The sequence below is a fragment of the Heptranchias perlo genome, chromosome 7 (genome assembly GCF_035084215.1).
Source record: "Heptranchias perlo isolate sHepPer1 chromosome 7, sHepPer1.hap1, whole genome shotgun sequence".
NCBI lineage: Eukaryota > Metazoa > Chordata > Chondrichthyes > Hexanchiformes > Hexanchidae > Heptranchias > Heptranchias perlo.
Genome location: NC_090331.1, coordinates 86,591,633 through 86,598,751, shown reverse-complemented (window position 1 = coordinate 86,598,751; position 7,119 = coordinate 86,591,633).

The window sequence follows — 7,119 nt, the reverse complement described above, 5'->3', positions numbered from 1 at the left end:
ATCCACCTTGCCCGTTATTTCCTCAAAGAACTCTAATAAATTTGTCAGACATGATTTCCCCTTCATAAAACCATGTTGACTCTCCTTGATTGTATTATGAGTCTCCAAATGTCCTGCTACTACTTCCTTAATAATGGATTCTAGCATTTTCCCAATGACAGATGTTAGGCTAACTGGTCTATAGTTACCTGCTTTATGTCGCACTCCCATCTTGAATAGGGGTGTTACGTTTGCGGTTTTCCAATCCGCTGGGACCTTTCCAGAATCTAGTGAATTCTGGAAGATTACAACCAATGAATCCACTATCTCTGTAGCCACTTCCTTTAAGACCCTTGGATGCAAGCCATCAGGTCCAGGGGACTTGTCAGCCTTTAGACCCATTAGTTTACCTAGTACTTTTTCTCTGGTGATAGTGATTGTTTTTAGTTCCTCCCTCCCCTTTGCCCCTTGATTTTTCTACTATTATTGGTATTTTATTAGTGTCTTCTACTGTGAAGATAGATACAAAATATCTGTTCAATTCCTCTGCCATTTCCTTGTTTTCCATTATTATTTCCCCAGTCTCATCCTCTAAGGGACCAATGTTTACTTTAGCTACCCTCTTCCTTTTTATATACTTGTAGAAGCTTTTACTGTCAGTTTTTATATTTCTTGCTAGTTTACTCTCATAATTTATTTTCTCCCTCTTTGTTATTCCTTTAGTCATACTTTGCTGTTTTTAAAAAAAAATTCCCAATCTTTGGGCTTGCCAGTAATCTTTGCCATGTTGTATGCTTTTTCTTTTAACCTGATACCATCTTTGAGTTCCTTAGTTAGCCATGGTTGGTTCACCCTTTTTGTGCAGTCTTTCCTCCTCACAGGGATATATTTTTGTTGCGAGTCATAAAATATCTTTTTAAATATTTGCCACTGCTTATCCACCATCATACCATCTAATCTGTTTACCCAGTCCACTTTAGCCAATTCTGCCCTCATGCCTTTATAATTGCCCTTATTTAAGTTTAATACAGTAGTTTCAGACCCAAGATCTTCGCTCTCAAACTGGATGTGAAATTCTATCATGTTATGATCACTGCTTTGCAAGGGATTCTTTACTTTGAGATCATTAATTAATCCTGTTTTGTTACCCATTACCAGATCCAAAATGGCCTGTTCCCTGGTTGGTCCCCTGACGTATTGGTCTAAGAAACAGTCCCTAATACACTCCATGAACTCCTCCTCAGGACTATTTTTGCCAATTTGATTTCACTATGTGAAAGTTAAAATTGCCCATGATTATTGCATTACCTTTTTTACAAGCCCCTCTTATTTCCTGATTAATATTTTGCCCTACAGTGTAGCTACTGTTAGGGGGCCTATATACTACTCCCACCAGTGATTTCTTTCCCTTGCTATTTCTTACCTCCACCCAAATTGATTTGACATCTTGATCTTCTGAGCCAAGATCATTTCTCATTATTATACCAATTTCATCCTTTATTAACAGAGTTACCCCACCACCTTTACCTTTTTTCCTATCCTTCTGAAATGTTAAATAACCCTGAATATTTAGCTCCCAACCTTGGTCACCTTGCAACCATGTCTCTGTAATGGCCACGAGATCATACCATTTGTTTCTATTTGTGCCGTCAATTCATCTATCTTATTATGAATGCTGCGCACATTCAGATAAAGAACCTTTAATTTTGTCTTTTTACCATTCTTTCCTACTCCAGCCCCATTTGCTAGTGCATTCTTATGTTTGTACACTCTGTCCCTTCCTGACACACTCTGTTTATCATTACCCCCATCACTATCCTGTACTACTTCCTTGTCTTTTCTCTTTATTAATCTAAACTTCGCCCCACCTGAGCCCTCCCCCCCCACTATTTAGTTTAAAGCCTTCTCTACCACCCTAGTTATTCGGTTTGCCAGAACACTGGTCCCAGCATGGTTCATGTGAAGCCCGTCCCAACGGAACAGCTCCCTCTTTCCCCAGTACTGGTGCCAGTGCCCTATGAATCGAAACCCACTTCTCCCACACCAATCTTTGAGCCATGCATCCATCTCTCTGATCTGATTTGCCCTGTGCCAATTTGCTCGTGGCTCAGGTAATAATCCAGAGATTATCACCTTTGTGGTTCTGCTTTTTAATTTAGTCCCTAGCTGCTCAAACTCCCTCAGCAGAACCTCTTTCTTAGTCCTACCTATGTCATTGGTATTTACGTGGACCACAACAACTGGATCCACCCCCTGCCACTCCAAGTTTCTCTCCAGCCCTGAGGAGATGTCCTTAACCCTGGCACCGGGTAGGCAACACAGCCTTCGGGACTTTCGCTCTTGGCTGTAGAGAACAGTGTCTATCTCTCTAACTATACTGTCGCCTCCTACAACCACATTCCTTTTCATTCCCCCCACTTGAATGTCCCCCTGAACCACAGTGCCGTGGCCAATTTGCTCATCCTCTCTGCAGTCCCTGCACTCGTCCACAAGGGCTGCAAGAACCTTGTATCTATTGGACAAGTGCAGAGGCTGAGGTTCCTGCAATGTTACCTCCTGGATCCCTGTACCTGCCTCACTTGCAGTCACACCCTCCTTTTACATTTGCAATCAGTTTGTTGCTCTTTTCTGTACCTCTCCCAGTGTCATTAACCCAGATTGAGGGCTGATTTATGAGAAAGCTTATTTAACTGGGGGGAGACAGTGAGGAGCAATAACTTTCATAAGATATCCAGTGACTTTGATGAAATGATGGGTAAATGTGGATTCTGAGATCTGTCTGTTGTCACTATGGAAAGGTACTTTGTCAACATCCTGGAGCCATTATTTGTCCTCTTATTGTGTGAATCATATGAATCCATTGGCCTGAAGTAAATACCTTGTATGTCTAGAGGTAAAACCCAAAAGACTGACCTGATCACTGTACTCAAATGAACAATTTTGTACTTCTCATCCTTGTTTTCAAAGCGCTCCATTGCCTTACCCCTCCCCATGTTGTAACGTCCTCCAGCCCTACAAACCTCTGAGATTTGTGCGCTCCTCCAATTCTGGCCTCTTGCGCATCCCCGATTTCTTTTGCCCAACCATTGGCAGCTGTGCCCTCAGCTGTCCTAGGCCTTAAGTCGGGGATGCGTAAGGGCCTAGAGTTGGAGGAGCACAGAGATGTCAGAGGGCTGTAGGCTGGAAGAGGTTACAGAGATAGGAAGGAGCAAGGACATGGAAGGATTTTAAAACAAGGACGAGAATTTTAAAATTGAGGCATTGCTGAACCGGGCGGGAGCCAATGTAAGTCAATGAGCACAGGGGTGATGGGGGAATGATGCTGACTGATGTTGCAACATCAAAAGATGGAGGAAAATAAAATGCCAAACTGTCATGGTGTGAGTTGATGCCCTCTGTGCAAGAGGACAATTTTGACAAAGCATGCTAAATCTCATAGGCAGGACTTAATTTGAAAGATGAATGGGATACTTTTCCTCCCCCCCACCCTACTGTTACTATTCCACACAACTGCTGTAGACTTGTCCCATTACCTTAAGGAGTCCAGGGTTCTTTATGCTGGAGGAGCGATTGCTGATCGATTGCCCGACCAAACTGCCATATCTGCTTCCACTGATCAAGGGGTGCTTGCTTGTACCTGGTATGTTTAAGTTGTTCAATTTGTCATCAGGCGGTTTCACCTGGGATACCCTGACATGGAAGACGTTGGGACGAACATGCTGACTGCTTCGATTAGACAACGATGAGGAGGAAATGCTACTTTGAACTTGGGTACTTGAGTGTGGTAGAAACAAGTTATCCATGATTGAAGTATCAGGAGAGGCTGCTCTGAGAAGTTGGAGTTTCAAATGGCTCACAGCTCTTTAGAAGGCATGCTTCTCAGCAAGCACTACTGAACCAAACCATCTCTCCCGATGCTTCTGACCTCTGATTTTCTCCAGCTCGTGCAGTTGGTTGTGTTTTGAAACAGTTAACCATGGCACCACAGAACATTGTGTCTGTTACATCATAATATTCATTCTAAACCGGCTCTTGGATCAAAGAGAGTACTGCATTTATGTACAGGACTATTAATTGTTACAGTTCCAGCAGTCCCAGGGTATTATGCAATCTCTGGGCCGAACAGTTTTCAAAATATTTCAGCTGTCACTGTGAGGCTGAAAAATCTTCTAATACAGTAATAGTGTTATTAAGATCTCAGAAATAGATATACTACTGTGATATTTTTTTCTACATAGAATGTACAACACAGAAACAAGCCATTCGGCCCAACTAGTCCATGCTGGTGTTTATGCTCCACAAGAGCCTCCTCCCTCCCCTCTTCCTCTAACCCTATCAGCATAACCTTCTATTCCCTCATGTACTTATTTAGCTTCCCCTTAAATGCACCTATGCTATTTGCCTCAACTACTACTTGTGGTAGCAAGTTCCACATTCTCACCACTCTGGGTAAAGAAATTTCTCCTGAATTCCTTATTGGATTTATTAGTGACACATATTATATTTATGGCACCTAGTTTTAGTCTCCCCCACAAATGGAAACATCTTTTCCACGTCTACCCTATCAAACCCTTTCATAATTTTAAAGACCTCTATCAGGTCACCTCTGAGTCCTCCCTTTTCTTGAGAAAAGAGCTCCAGCTTGTTCAATCTTTCCTGATAGTCATAACTTCTCAGTTCTGGTATCATCCTTGTAAATCTTTTTTGCACCTTCTCCAGTGCCTCTATATCCTTTTTATAAAATGGAGACCAGAACTGTACACAGTACTCCAAGTGTGGTCTTAAATTTGATTATAAAATATTTCCTCCACCCTGGGTCACGTTTCCTCCCTCACCCATTCCTTTACCTTCTCTAATCTCTCTTTCTTCTATTTTCACCATTTTATTTTTATGTAATTTTTCTCATTCTATTTTTAAAAAAAATTCTTTTACATTAATATCGCTCCAGTGAGTGCGTTTTGTTTGGATCTCCCCGTTCCTGAGCTTCAACAAACATCAGTAAAATGTAGTTCCTAATTGGCTGAAAACTCAAAAGGCGAGCTAATGGTGTCTCAGGGAGATGAGGTGGGGTCTGATCTCATGGTTGAAGTGACTAGGTCAAACCAATGATTTCTCTTTACAAGGCATTCCAACTGCTTGATGAGCTATTTCGTTGGCAAGCTGAGCAGAATGCTATATTTCTTTATTTCCAAACAGAACATATAGATATAAAACTCAACTGATGGAGCTAACAGATGAAGACATTAAAAGGTAACAATCAAAAAGAGTTAGAGCGTGCCAAATAATCATTAGAATAAATAGACAAACATAGGACATCGAAAAAGACCAGTGCGGTGGCTGAATCAGCATGTTGATCTCTTCTATGCCCTTTGATCATAGAGTCATACAGCACATTCGTGCCTGTGCCAGCTCTTTGAAAGAGCTATCCAATCAGTTCCACTCCCCTGTTCTTTCTCTGTAGTCCTGCAAATTTTTCCTTTTAAGAATTTATCCAATTCCCTTTTGGAAGTTACTACTGAATCTGCTTCCACTACCCTTTCAGGCAGGGCATTCCAATCATAATAACTTGCTGAGTAAAAAAATTTTTCATCTCCCCCCCCCAGCATTTTTTGCCAATTATCTTAAATCTTTGTCCTCTGGTCACCGATCCTCCTGCCAGTGGAAACAGTTTCTCCCTATCCACTCTATCAAAACCCCTCATAATTTTGAACACCTCTATTATCTCTCCCCTTAACCTTCTCTGCTCTAAGGAGAACAATCCCAGTTTCTCTGGCCTGTCCACATAACTGAATTCGCTCAACACTGGTACCATTCTGATATATCTCCTCTCCACCCTCTTCAAGTCCTTGACATCCCTTCTAAAGTGTGGGACAAGGAAAGTCCTGTTGCTTTTAATTCAATGACACAGTTCATTTGTGTATCCCAAGTGCAACAGCTTTGATGGCTACAACCATAGTCTTTCATTTTTTTACATTATTTTCTCACCATTCCTCAGGCCAAAAATGAAACTCCCATAAGCTCCTCCAATGTTAACACTTCCTATAAGGAGCTTGGCTTCCTCCTTTATGCCAATCCTGTTTTTCTCAAAAAGAATGAACTCCCTAATAAGCTCAAACCTCACCAAGACTTTAACAGCTCTCCCATGTGTGGTTAGGCTCCAACACCTCTCACACTCCTGGACAGAATAGAAGAAAGCACACATCACCTGCTAGGCAATACCCTTTCATAAGTCACTCCCCAAGTCAGCCATGACTCAGTGGTAGCACTCTCACGTCTGAGTCAGAAGGTTGTGGGTTCAAGTCCCACTCCAGAGACTTGAACACAAAATCTAGGCAGATTTCTTTTTTATTCGTTCATGAGATGTGGGCGTCGCTGGCAAGGACAACATTTATTGCCCATCCCTAATTGCCCTTGAGAAGGTGGTAGTGAGCTGCCTTCTTGCACCGCTGCAGTCCGTGTGGTGAAGGTTCGCCCACAGTGCTGTTAGGTAGGGAGTTCCAGGATTTTGACCCAGCGATGATGAAAGAACGGTGATATATTTCCAAGTCAGGATGATGTGTGACTTGGAGGGGAATGTGCAGATGGTGTTGTTCCCATGTGCCTGCTGCCCTTGTCCTTCTAGGTGGTAGAGGTCGCGGGTTTGGGCGGTGCTGTCGAAGAAGCCTCGGCGAGTTGCTGCAGTGCATCCTGTGGATGGTACACACTGCAGCCACTGTGCGCCGGTGGTGAAGGGAGTGAATGTTTAGGGTGGTGGATGGGGTACCAATCAAGCGGGCTGCTTTGTCCTGGATGGTGTCGAACTTCGTGAGTGTTGTTGGAGCTGCACTTATCCAGGCAAATGGAGAGTATTCCATCACACTCCTGACTTGTGCCTTGTAGATGGTGGAAAGGCTTTGGGGAGTCAGGAGGTGAGTCACTCGCCAATACCCAGCCTCTGACCTGCTCTTGTAGCCACAGTATTTATGTGGCTGGTCCAGCTAAATTTCTGGTCACTGGTGACCCCCAGGATGTTGATGGTGGGGGATTCGGTGATGATAATGCCATTGAATGTCAAGGGGAGGTGGTTAGACTATCTCTTGTTGGAGATGGTCATTGCCTGGCACTTGTCTGGCACGAATGTTACTTGCCATTTATCAGCCC